The sequence below is a fragment of the Aquarana catesbeiana genome, linkage group LG01, assembly GCF_042186555.1.
Source record: "Aquarana catesbeiana isolate 2022-GZ linkage group LG01, ASM4218655v1, whole genome shotgun sequence".
NCBI classification, from domain to species: domain Eukaryota; kingdom Metazoa; phylum Chordata; class Amphibia; order Anura; family Ranidae; genus Aquarana; species Aquarana catesbeiana.
This window is the reverse complement of record NC_133324.1, coordinates 164453994-164467378: the sequence shown is the minus strand read 5'-3', so window position 1 is coordinate 164467378 and position 13385 is coordinate 164453994. Positions and strand designations below refer to the sequence as shown.

General features: G+C 43.0%; 1 long non-coding RNA gene across 6 annotated transcripts in view; it reads left to right on the top strand.

The window, feature by feature from the left end:
• LOC141136492 (uncharacterized) overlaps nt 1–13385 on the top strand; it is a 94631-nt gene that overhangs the window by 44501 nt on the left and 36745 nt on the right. For 4 of the 6 annotated variants that reach the window (XR_012243676.1, XR_012243674.1, XR_012243675.1 and 1 more), the window contains exons 4-6: nt 1315–1348; nt 8994–9682; nt 10311–10404. This is a non-coding gene — a long non-coding RNA (uncharacterized lncRNA). Of the gene's footprint in view, nt 1–1314; nt 1349–8993; nt 9683–10250; nt 10405–13385 lie in introns of all 6 variants that reach the window. The other 2 variants (XR_012243673.1, XR_012243672.1) reach the window with 2 other exon arrangements.

The window sequence follows — 13385 nt, the reverse complement described above, 5'->3', positions numbered from 1 at the left end:
AGCTGTAAATTTAGTGATTTGTAAATTAGCCACAAGGGGGAGCAAGCATTCAATTTGTGATAAGTCAAACTACCTTCTTAACAACTGTTTGGATAACACATCTGCCAGACAGGGTGAGACAGAGCAGTGAAACACAGCAACTGTATGGCACTACAAACCAGGAAGCAGAACCTGATTGTGGAATGAGCAAATATGGCTGTCCCCATGTGCATATATATGTATGTACAAATCATACATAGAAGCGAGTATTTGGAATAACACCTATTAATAAAAATGTATACAAATATGCAAAATGGGTGTCTTGTAAAAGCTATTTATATCATGTGTACTTTCAGTTTTGGTTTGATTGGGCAACAATAACGCTTTGAATGGTGTGCATCCATTTTATCCTAAAGTTCCCCTAAACCAAGAAAGATAGTGGGGTGCTGACTGTTTACTAAAGCAGATACATGCTCATAGCACAGGAGCATGCCTGTTGAGGCAAAAACGATCTTTTAGTGGTCTGATTGTTTAGCAAAGTTTGGCCATAATCTACTAAAATACTCACACAGCAGCAGTGCTGGCTTGTACTGAGCAGACACAATGCTGTTCTGGTAAAGGAGTTCTATGGTCACATGATACACTTTAATTTTATAACATCAGCACTTTAATAGTAATACAAACAATAGCTATATTTGACAGTCCATTAAAAGCTTACTTCAAAAATCTCCTTTAATTTTGTGAGTGCTGCCTGTCTGCTGGCCATCTCTTTTCACAACTTCCTGGATTCTCTGCATGCTTTGCAGCTTCTCCTTTAATTCCATGGGATGATTATTAATAGAGCAGATAGAAAAAAAGCCCCGACTTAATGTCCCTGAGCATAATGTCATTTATATAAAAATTCATGGGCAGTCATCGGCAGTCAACACAGATCACAGACTGGCTTGAATGTCTAGGTCAGGCTTTCCCAAACGTTATCAATGTGGAGGAACCCTTATAATAACTTTCAGGTCTCAGGGAACCCTAGATAATAATAACAACTATATATACAGCTTATGGGACATTAGCATTATGGTTAGAGGGCAGAATGCTCCTTAGCTTTTTTGTCAATTGGAACAATCCCATTAGAGAAAACGAAGATCCTTTGGGTCAATGGTATCTGAGAAGTAGAAATGGTTTAATGCTTAAGGAATCCCTAGCTACCGCTGGAGAAACCCTAGTGCCCCATAGAACCCTGGTTGAGAAAGGCTGGTTTAGGTGAGGAAGTGAGTATAAACAAAGCTACACTTATCAAACATTCACACTTATCATCTTTTGGTTTTTCTGTCATTTTAGGATCTGCCAAGTCCAAGGAATTTGGGTATAAAAGGTCAGTCCATCCACTCTTTTCCAGTCTCTAATATGTCTCGGTCACTCCAGTGGTGACATCTCTCTTGCTAAGTCCCCAGACTTGCACAGCTACTTTGGGCAGTATAGGAGCATGGCTATTCTCATTGTTGGGGTTATTCTTATTTTTTTATGATTTTTACATAACAGTATAGTGCAACACTAATAGGGCGTACACACGGTCGGACTTTGTTCGGACATTCCGACAACAAAATCCTAGGATTTTTTCCGACGGATGTTGGCTCAAACTTGACTTGCATACACACGGTCACACAAAGTTGTCGGAAAATCCGATCGTTTTAAACGCGGTGACGTAAAACATGTACGTCGGGACTATAAACGGGGCAGTGGCCAATAGCTTTCATCTCTTTATTTATTCTGAGCATGCGTGGCACTTTGTCCGTCGGATTTGTGTACACACGATCGGAATTTCCGACAACGGATTTTGTTGTCGGAAAATTTTATCTCCTGCTCTCCAACTTTGTGTGTCGGAAAATCCGATGGAAAATGTCCGATGGAGCCCACACACGGTCGGAATTTCCGACAACACGCTCCGATCGGACATTTTACATCGGAAAATCCGACCGTGTGTGCGGGGCATATGAGTGAGGCTTCTTCATAGATGAGACAATGCTGAAAACTCAGAGAGATCTTAGTTTCATGAGAGATAACAGTTATTGGGTGATTCAAAACTCCAGTGTCTACCCTTACTTAAAATATATTTATTCTAAATGATTTGATGTTACATTTAAATTAATTTAAATTGGTGTAAAAATAAACTTTGTCAAATATAAGACAGGCACCCACCAAACCTATTCCAAGTGATTTAAAAAAAACTTGATTTCCTGTGTGTGAATTAGCATGCTCAGGGGTGAAGGTCAGGCATATATCTAATTTTTCTTTTTTTACATTAAACCTTTTTTTTTTCCTGTCAAGCTTTTCTTGTCCTTTTTCACCAAGTTAAAATCATTTGGTGGTATGTCTACCTACTGTTATTCAGATCCAAGTTACTATATCATCTTAAACTGCGCTGCTATTTTTAACTCTGACTGTAGAGGTGCTGTACAAGTCTTTTTTGCAAGCAAAGGTTTCGACTATCTATTCACTCTGTGCTATAATATAGGTTGTCACTCAAAATTATAGCATGCAACTTTGCTTCATGCTATTTTTACAGAGAATTATTTTTTAACTTTCTCTATTTTTTTATATATATATACCTTAGAGGTTATAATTCAATTCAAATAGAACTTCCTAGTATAGAAACTCTCACTAGCATCTTGCAGGCTTTAAAAGTGCTCCTAATGATTGCACCGTAGTTCAGTTCTTTAAGCTTTAAAAAAATATAGTTGAAGAAACTGGAGCTTTTGTACATGACTGTCCTAAGGGTAAGGCAGCAAAAGTTAATTGGAATTCTGGGGAAAATTTGTGCAACACGTTCCCTTCCTCAATGGCTGTAGGTGCCTGTAAAATCACCTAGGTTTCACATAGCTAAGGCTAACCATAGATGGGCAAATATCACTCTAAGCTTAATGATGGGGAGACATCTGCCCAATGGTCTGCGTTTTTTTTTTTCCCCACAGACTAAAGCAGTACATGCATGTTAAGCCCCTTCCTTTCCAAAGATATGAATGAAAGATTAGCAAGATACCATGGTGGTTCATTAACAAGAAAAATTAATGACATTGGAAAGCACTTGGTCTTCCTAGATGGACGAATGCTGGACCTAACATCAAATTGAGTATTTAAATCAGCTTGGGATCATGCCATTAATGATTAACCAAAAACTATAATTCTAAAGTGGAACTTTACATTCCATGTTAATAATTATGCTACCAAAATTAATGTGTGCTGTAAATTGCCTCCAGCAGTGGCATCACTATAGGGGTGCAGGGGGTGTGGACCGAACCCAGGTGACATCTGCCAGAGGGGTGACACCATGAGCGTAATGTCAGGGGTCGCACTGGCGATTCTGCCCATTCTTCAGGGGACCTGTGCGGCCTCCCTGTAACTTGAGTTTCCATCTACTCAAGCAACCCCTGGCAAGCATGCCAGACATCAACAAAGCTGGCTGGGGGGTGCGGCCGGCTACACAGGGGTGTCCCGCCCACCCCACCCCACTCAGCTGGAGTGTTGATAATGGCTGGATCTAGGGGGTAGTGCACCTTCACTCCCATGGATGCTGTGTCCGAGTTGGTAAGCTTCTCCCCCCACCCACAGTTTGCATTCAGCCTCACATAGGACATACAGCAGGGCTGCTCCTACCCACACAGCTGAGATTGGATTCTTGTATAGACAAGCTGCAAAGTGTATAGCTGGCTGTTGCAGTTCTGACCTATGAAATCCTCAAATTGGAAAGGCAGCAGAGATGCAACAGCCAGCTACACCAACCTCAGCTGTGTGCAGTGTGGGGAAGATAAACTGTGCTGAGAGCCCTGCCAGCAGTGACCCCATCCTCTGCCCTACTGACTCCTGTCCCATGCCCTGCTACCCTGTCCTTTTTCCTGCTGACCCAATCCTCTGCTCTGTTGACCCCGTCCTATGCCCTGCTGATACCATCCTATGCCCCAGTAACCCCATCCTATACCCTGCTGATGCCCGCTGACCCCTGTCCTATGCCCCGCTGACCCCTGTCCTATGCACTGATGATTGTACATTGCCCTGCTAAGCCCATCCTCTGCACTGCCAGCCCCTGTACACTGCCCTGCTGACACCCTGTCCTCTGCCCTAATGACCCTTGTCCTCTGCCCCCTGACCCCACCCTGTGCCCTGCTGATGCCATCCTATGCCCTGCTGACACTTGTACACTGCCCTGCTGACCCCATCCTTTGCACTGCTAGTGCCTGTACACTGCCCTGCTCACACCCTGTCCTCTGTCCTACTGACCCCTGTCCTCTGCCCTTCTTGCATCTCTTGACCACCCTGCTGGACCCTGTTCTCCACCCTATTGACCCCTGTCTTCTGCTTTGCTGACTCCTGTACACTCCAATGCTGACCTCCCATTCTCTGCCCAGCTGACCTCTTGTACACCACCCTACAAACCGCTGACCCTATCCTCTGCCCTGCTGACTTCCTATCCCCTGCCCCCTGACATTTTTTATTGTACCCCCACATCAGACAGGCTAGATTTGGTCCTGGTGTTGAATCAGATTCCTTGAGCTGCCTGCTCTTATTTTGGGCTGATAATCAGCTATTGGCAACTATTATTTTACAGGTGCTGCAATTGGGACTGATCTGAGGTGTGAAGGTACAGGAAATGGGGTGATCTGAGGTGTGAAGGTGCAGGAATTGGGCTTATCTAAGGTGTGATGAGGCAGGAATTGAGGCTTATACGAGGTGTGAAGGTACAGGAATTAGGGCTCATCTGAGGTGGGAAGTTGCAGGATTTGGGGTGATGGCCAAAAGTTTAAACTTTGAGTTCCATTATTATTTTCATATGATATTGTTATTCAAATTTTCTAGTTGCTTGATAGTTGTTAACATCACTACTATTGCCATTATATGCAGTGGTGGTGACTAGGAATGAGCTTTGAGTTCGAGTTGAACTCATGTTCGACTTGAACATCGGCTGTTCGCCAGTTCACTGAACAGCGAACAATTTGGGGTGTTCGCGGCAAATTCGAAAGCCGTGGAACACCCTTTAAAAGTCTATGGGAAAAATCAAAAGTGCTAATTTTAAAGGCTTATTTGCATGGTATTGTCATAAAAAGTGTTTGGGGACCCGGGTCCTGCCCCAGGAGACATGGATCAATGCAAAAAAAAGTTTCAAAAACGGACGTTTTTTCGGGAGCAGTGATTTTAATAATGCTTAAAGTGAAACAATAAAAGTGTAATATTCCTTTAAATTTTGTACCTGGGGGGTGTCTATAGTATGCCTGTAAAGGGGCTCATGTTTCCCGTGTTTAGAACAGTCTGACAGCAAAATGGCATTTCAAAGGAAAAAAAGTCATTTAAAACTACTCGCGGCTATTAATGAATTGCCGGTCCGACAATACACATAAAAGTTCATTGATAAAAACGGCATGGGAATTCCACACAGGGGAACCCCGAACCAAAATGTAAAAAAAAATGACGTGGGGGGTCCCCCTAAATTCCCCCCCTAAAGGGCCTGGTATGGATATTAAGGGGAACCCCGGCCAAAATTAAAAAAAAAAAAAAAATGGCGTGGGGTCCCCCTCAAAATCTATACCAGACCCTTCAGGTCTGGTATGGATTTTAAGGGGAACCCCGTGCCAAGATTAAAAAAAAATGGCGTGGGGTCCCCCCAAAAATCCATACCAGACCCTTATCCGAGCACGCAACCTGGCAGGCCACAGGAAAAGAGGGGGGATGAGAGAGCGTCCCCCCTCCTGAACCGTACCAGGCCACATGCCTCAACATTGGGAGGGTGCTTTGGGGTAGCCCCCCAAAACACCTTGTCCCCATGTTGTTGGGGACAAGGGCCTCATCCCCACAACCCTTGCCCGGTTGCGGGCAGGGGGCTTATCAGAATCTGGAAGCCCCCTTTAACAAGGGGACCCCCAGATCCCGGCCCTCCCCCTGCGTGAAATGGTAAGGGGTACCAGAGACAATGGTAAGAGACAGTTTTTGACAAGTCCTTTATTTAAATGCTTCTTCTTTCTTCTATCTTCTATCTCCTTTCTTCTATCTTCCTTCGGTTTCTTCCTCCATCTTCTTCTTCTTCTGGTTCTTCTGGTTCTTCCTCCGGTGTTCTCGTCCGGCATCTTTCTTGCCAGCGTCTTCTTCCCTTCTTCTCCTCGGGCCGCTCCGCATACATGAAGCTTCTCCTCTTCCGACGGTTCTTAAATAATGGAGGTGGGGCCACCGGTGACCCCGCCCCCCTCTGATGCACGGGGACTTCCCTGTGGCATTCCCCGTGACGTCAGAGGGGGGCGGGGTCACCCATTACGTAACCCCACCCCCTTCTGACATCACGGGGAATGCCACAGGGAAGTCCCCGTCAATTCCCGGTGCGTCAGAGGGGGCGGGGTCACCGGGTGGCCCTGCCTCCGTTATTTAAGAACCATCAGAAGAGGAGAAGCATCACACAGCGGGAGCCTCCCATCATGCCATCATGTATGCGGAGCGGCCTGAGGAGAAGAAGGGAAGAAGACGCCGGCGCCGTGGAGGAAGATGCCGGACGAGAACACCGGAGGAAGAACCAGAAGAACCAGAAGAACCAGAAGAAGAAGAAGATGGAGGAAGAAACCGAAGGAAGATAGAAGATAGAAGAAAGAAGATTGAAGATAGAAGAAAGAAGAAGCATTTAAATAAAGGAATTGTCAAAAACTGTCTCTTGTCATTTTTAAAAATTTTTGACAGTTTTTTTGTGAAATGGTAGGGGTACTTTTGTACCCCCTTACCATTTCACACAGGGGGGAGGGCCGGGATCTGGGAGTCCCCTTGTTAAAGGGGGCTTCCAGATTCCGATAAGCCCCCCACCCACAGACCTCCACAACCACCGGGCAAGGGTTGTGGGGATGAGGCCCTTGTCCCCATCAATATGGGGACAAGGTGTTTTGGGGGGCTACCCCAAAGCACCCTCCCAATGTTGAGGGCATGTGGCATGGTACAGTTCAGGAGGGGGGGGGGCTCTCTCGTCCCCCCTCTTTTCCTGCGGCCTGCCAGGTTGCGTGCTCGGATAAGGGTCTGGTATGGATTTTGGCGTGGGGTTCCCCTTAAAATCCATACCAGACCTGAAGGGTCTGGTATAGATTTTGAGGGGGACCACAAGCCATTTTTTTTTAAATTTTGGCCGGGGTTCCCCTTAATATCCATACCAGACCTGAAGGGCCTGGTATGGAATTTAGGGGGACCCCCCCCACATCATTTTTTTTTTAAATTTTGGTTCAGGGTTCCACTGTGGGGAATTCCCATGCCGTTTTTATCAATGAACTTTTATGTGTATCGTCGGACCGGCAATTCATTAATAGCTGCGAGTAGTTTTAAATGACTTTTTTCCTTTGAAATGTCATTTTGCTGTCAGACTGTTCTAAACACGGGAAACATGCGCCCCTTTACAGGCATACTATAGACACCCCCCAGGTATGAAATTTAAAGGAATATTACACTTTTATTGTTTCACTTTAAGCATTATTAAAATCACTGCTCCCGGCCATTTTTAAAACTTTTTTTTGCATTGATCCATGTCCCCTGGGGCAGGACCCAGGTCCCCAAACACTTTTTATGACAATAACTTGCATATAAGCCTTTAAAATGAGCACTTTTGATTATTCATGTTCGTGTCCCATAGACTTTAATGGTGTTCGCGTGTTTGAACAAATTTTTTGCCTGTTCGCAAGTTCTGGTGCGAGCCGAACAGGGGGGTTCATCCCTAGTGGTGACATCATGTTTCACCACACCAGGTAACACCAACCCTAGTGACGTCACTGGCCTCCAGCATTGCTCCTGTTTCCTCTTGCTGGAGGCTGCCATTTTGCTGTAGCCCAGAGCCCATGAACAGCATTAAATGATAAAGTGGAACTAACTAAACCCATCAATTTAACAGTTTCAAAAAACTGTTACATTCCTGGAATGCCGGGATTGCTAAATGTCATATTTGTTTGTGTCCTCAAACAAACTACCAAAACATGAAATGACTGGTGTCATAACTGATTACGTGTAGCACCATGGCAGTTGCAGATCAAACTGAAGTAGCTTCCTTGGCTGTAAAGAATAGGAGGGTTTAATTCCGCTTTAAGGCTGTCAGCAGATCGGCCTCTACAATCGGCAGTGCCTAAAAATAGAGAGCAACTGAGCATGTGCAGAGCCAGGTAAGATTTAGGATTTTATGTTTTACATAGCTATACCTGCACAAGGGGCCAACCTAAAGTGATCTAGCAGGACTTAATTTTTTGACTAAAGTTCCACTTTAAACTTCAAAGCAAGCAAAGAGCCTCTTGTCCCCAACCCCCACCATTTCTTTTTTTACTAACTTTAGTAACTGATGTATAACACTTTGTGACATTTTTTTTGGCATTGTACATCTGGTAAAACAAAGATCTGAAAACAGGTCTGACATCAAAGACTAGTAGTGGCGAAGGATTCCCTGAGCATCTTGGGTTTTCTAAAGGGAGCGCACATGATCTCCTCCTTTCAGACAGGTTGTCTCAATAAAATGACAGAGCCATACGATGGGGATGAGTCAGTTCTCCAATGTTTCTGTATTGAAAAGATTTTGCCCTGACACCTGGCTATATTAAAGAAAATATGTACAAAACCACTATAATTTCCATGTAATGTTTCTTTCCTATTAATATAACTGTCAGCAAGTTCCCTAGTAAGATAACACCTAGGTAACAATGCTCAAGCTGTAAAATATAAGTATGCATTATTTTTGCTATACAAAAGTTCAGTGAAACAGCAAATCTTCCCACCTTTGTTTTACTGAATCCTCAGATTAGTCTTGGATACATTGTAAACTCATGTTGCACATTTTGATTTATAGCTGTCTATATAATCTTGCTTATCCAGTATCTACAGTGGAACTCACTTGTAACTGTAACAGACTGCAAGAATGACTAAGAGAAATGTGTCATTCAGGACGGGTAGCCAAGCTTTTACAATTATGTAGCAAAACCAGCCTCCAGTACAGCTGACATTTTTTTTTTACAGTTGTGCTTATTTTACAGTTGCTCTTTTGGAAGTTCTTCTGCATGAGTGTGATCAGTTCAAGGATTATGGACCAAGATGAGAATAATCATGGTGGTAAAAAAATCATTCAATTCTTACAAACTAACATTTTATATAATAATATATATTTAAACAACTGCATTTTCCAAAGGAGCTACAGTATATGTTATTCTTTGTTTTATGTTAATTGTACACAGGCAATAGGAAGTGCTTGAGCCTCATCACCATTGTACACTCCAGTAGGTTTAGAGAACCCCATAAGCAGCAACAATACAACTGTTTGTGAGCTATGCCAAACAAAGGAAATAATGACTCCAACACTCCCTCAATATACGGTATTTGTACACTAACCCTAAAATAAGTATGTTGCATACAAATGAAGTTAAGGTGCTCAGGTGCTCTGTTAACCCTATACTGGCAGAGAAGGGACCATTAGGAAATGAAGGAAAATGCAAAAGTTGAGAGTCATTTTTTTGGGTAGCATGATGTAAGTGTGATCTTAAAACTTTCCTGATCTTAAAAGAGCAGCAGGTCCCAGTGTACAGAGGTATCGTTACCCAAGGAACAGCGCCTGACTGTTTTGGGGAGACCAATGACCTCTACAGAGGATTACTTGCCCTTTGGTGATGACAGCTTACTTTTAAGGAATCTTAGGTACAACTATTAAAGACAAAGTCCATCTTCTTAGGTAAGTACTCATAACCTTCTGTCATAAACTATAAGCATTGAGAGCTCCAAACCCATTTATGAGCATTCAGGCAGTGATTCAGGATGCCCAATACGTGTCTTTTTCAGGCACACCTATTCACAGCAGCATACCCTTGCCATCCCCGGGCACAGTTTCCCCACCCAAAGCAGCCCTCCACACCAATATTCAAGTTGAGTTAATGGGTGAAAGGGATTCCTTGTGTTTGTTAAAGGGAACAATTCCCTATTAGTATTTCAGCTGCATGAAAATAACATGGTATGTCTTTATGGAAAAGGGAGTGGGCACAAACTACTTCAGGAAAGGACCTTGCTAGGAAGTCCTGGAGATACTAGAAATGGGCATGTTAAACTACTTTGAGGTGCTGACCCAAAACTAAAATATTAGATTGGATGAATTTCAGTTTAATTGAGCAGTGCAAGCATGAACATTCACTTAGTTTAATGAAATAATGTTACATTTCACTGTACCTCTATTTACCTTCTCTTTTGCATGGACAGGGATGCATACATAGGGGATTTACTAAAATGAATCTATGTTTGTTTTAAAGGAAACCTGCAGTGAAACTACAGATGCTGACAATACTAATTCCTCCTTCACAAAATTCTAGTTACCTCGCTGTCATGCTGCTGCTACTTTTTGAGTCACTGAGCTGAAACAAGAATGGAGATCCGGAGTTCTGCTTTCAATGTGACCTGTTCCAGGTATGTGCTCCAGCATGCCGTGAAACCATTGTATATTTATGACAGCCAGACAACTAGCATTTTTAATCAATGGCAACTTTGAATCTCTAATGGTACAGGTGCATTCAGTAATATGCAGGGAAAGTTACTATTTTAACCACTTCCGGATCGCCGCACGCCGATATACCTCCTAAGTTTGAGGAGGAATTGCGTTGTTATGGCAGCAGCTAGCTGCCATAACTCCGATATCTTCTTTTTCCGCCGGCGGTCCGGTTTCCGATAATAGTGGTCTCTGCGGCGGATTCGCCGTGAGATCACTTTTATCAGCAGTGGGAGAGGGACCCCCCTCCCGACACGCTCCGGTGCCCTCCGCTGCTTACTGGAGCTGTCGGCAGCGGCGGAGGTGATCGGATCCTCTCACGTTAGTGGCATGGAGACGAGTGAGGGGAAGATGGCACCCACCCATCTCCATACCATTGCAGGGTGGAAGCGACGTCAAAACGTCACTTCCGCCCATAGCTCTTAAAGGGCCATTTTTTTTTCTTTTAAATGACAACATTTTTTTTTTTTTATTGCATTTTAGTGTAAATATGAGATCTGAGGTCTTTTTGATTTAAGAGGGCCTGTCATGCTTTTTTTCTATTACAAGGGATGTTTACATTCCCTGTAATAGGAATAAAAGTGACACAATTTTTTTTAAAAGAACAGTGAAAAAATAAAAAATAAAAGGTAAAATAAATAAGAAAAAAAAAAAGAATTTTTAAACGCGCCCCATCCCGCCAAGCTCGCGTGCAGAAGCGAACGCATACGTGAGTAGCGCCCGCATATGAAAATGGTGTTCAAACCACACATGTGAGGGATCGCTGCGATTGGTAGAGCGAGAGCAATAATTATAGCCCTAGATCCTCTCTGTAACTCAAAACATGCAACCTGTAGAATTTTTTAAATGTTGCCTATGGAGATTTTTAAGGGTAAAAGTTTGTCGCCATTCCACGAGCGGGCACAATTTTGAAGCGTGACATGTTGGGTATCAATTTACTCAGCGTAACATTATCTTTCACAATATAAAAAAAATTGGGCTAACTTTACTGTTGTCTTATTTTTTAATTCAAAAAAGTGTATTTTTTCCAAAAAAAGTGCGCTCTTAAGACCACTGCGCAAATACGGTGCGACAGAAAGTATTGCAACGACCGCCATTTTATTCTCTAGGGTGTTAGAAAAAAAATGTATAATGTTTGGCGGTTCTAAGTAATTTTCTAGCAAAAAAACCTGTTTAAGTGGTCAATTATCCTGCATATCACTAGGCATTTGAAGTATACACAGATTTACTGGGCTAAGTATAAGAACACCCATTCTACTTCTTTAGCAAATCTTGCACCTTATTTTGTACCCTTTCAAAGACCACCATTTGTGACAATCTATTGATTTACATGCATGTATTTTCTACGTAAACTATAGATCATCTTTGGTATACATTATATAACACTTAACAAATATATCACACTATAATAGTAAACATAAATATTTAGTGTAATTTCCCATTCATTTACACTGGTGATTGATATTAAATGGAAGGGTACAATCCTAAAAAAAAGAATACAAACCCATAGTGGGAAAAATGAAAGTGCCACTTGCACTGATAAGCAGGGGCCACTAGGTACCTGCACACTGCTCTTGATCTCCTGTACAGCCTCTCAGTACCCCTAAAACCTGGGGTGCTCTGTAATGCAAAGCTAACCAGCCTTTTCTTTTACTGCCTTAATCACCTCTGTATGACCCACGACTGTAATGGATCTTTAATAACTAATAGGGAGGAGATCATAGCATGGCACACAAACTATTGTGCAGCATTCTCTCTGCAAAATAAATGTGACCATTGGCAGCAGGGGGTTTTAGAAGCTTATTCTCACAGGTGATGTGTGAGTTGGATAATTTCTTCTAATTAGCTCTTGATCTGTGCTTTACAGAGACAAGCAGTAATGAACTGACAGCATGCAGTACTGTTTAGGAGAAAGAAATAAGAAATAACCTGACATGCACTAAATAACAGGTGTACATGTCAGATGAATAGAACAGTGTCCAAGGGTGTGATTTTTTTCAAAATATTCGGGCTCTCCTATGCATCCCGGCTCACCTGATATCTCATCCTTGTTATGCAAATCTATCTTCATTACATAGATTATATCAGCTTGCATGGCAGAATACATTTTTGTGTTTAGGTTTGGATATGCTTTAGGCCTGGTTCACACTGGTGTTATTTCATATGTGACTTGAGTCACATGACGAGGGAAATCACATTGTTTTCACTGGTGTCCATTCACATTAATGCGAGTCAGCACAGAGAGATTTTGTAAAAGTTTCCTGTATTACTTTGGTGAGATTCCAGTGCAATTTTGGCTCCATAGAATATACAAACCTTATCAAAGTTACATCAAAGTTACACTAAACTTGCACTACGCAATCGCACTGAAAGTCAGATCAAAATCTTATTGCAGTCGCGTGAACCTAGCCTTAAAGCGGGATTCCGCCAGCTAAAAAAAAAATTAAGTTCAGCAGCTACAAACACTGTAGCTGCTGACTTTTAATAAGTAGACTTACTTGTCCTGGGTGCCCGCGATGTCGGCCGCCCGAGGCCGTCCCGTCCCTCGGCTCTCAGGTCCCAGCACCGCCATCCTAGGTAAGGGAAACAGGCAGTGGAGCCTTGCGGCTTCACTGCCAGTTTTCTACTGCGCACGCGCCCCGTGGTGTTCTGGGAACACACACAGTTCCCAGAAGACAATGGGGCCGCTCACCGAGGGGAAGAACACGCCGTGGAATAGAGAGAGGCAGATTAGGAAGACTGCCTAGCAACAAGGGTTTAGGTAAGTATAAAATGTCTTTTTTTTCCAAATTTTTTTTTACATTTTTTTAAAGATTTTTGGTGGAATTTTTTTTTCCAGGGGGGGCCCTCCACTTTAAAGAGGAGATCCAGTCTGGGCAAAAATGAATACTGTAGCTGCTGA